The sequence below is a fragment of the Balaenoptera ricei genome, chromosome X (genome assembly GCF_028023285.1).
Source record: "Balaenoptera ricei isolate mBalRic1 chromosome X, mBalRic1.hap2, whole genome shotgun sequence".
NCBI lineage: Eukaryota > Metazoa > Chordata > Mammalia > Artiodactyla > Balaenopteridae > Balaenoptera > Balaenoptera ricei.
The window spans coordinates 91,554,235-91,554,625 of NC_082660.1; positions in this window are offsets into that span (position 1 = coordinate 91,554,235).

Here is a 391-nt window from a genome sequence, read left to right on the forward strand (position 1 = left end):
TGTCAAGTGGTGGTTTGGAGCCTCTGTAGGCAGCAGGGAAGATTCAGCAACTTGGATTCTGGAGAGATTCTTCAGGGTTGGCACCTCTGTCCAGCTCAGGGGCTGTGAATCTCTACGATGTGAAAGATGCACACCTACCCACAAAGCTTTCAGGAATGAATACATGCACTCTGCCTTCCTCCTCTGGTCAGAACTATGTTATCAGCTTTGGTAGACCAGCCCTACCTATAAGTACCACGGGTGTTTTCCCTGGTGAGGTTTTATCCCTTCAGGAAATGACAATCTTCTTGGGTGAGAATGTTCTCTCCCATCAACTTATCAACATGATTTAATGTGAGGCATTGTCTTCCTTGATAAGACATTCGCTAAGGTTTCTCATAAGGAAGATTTT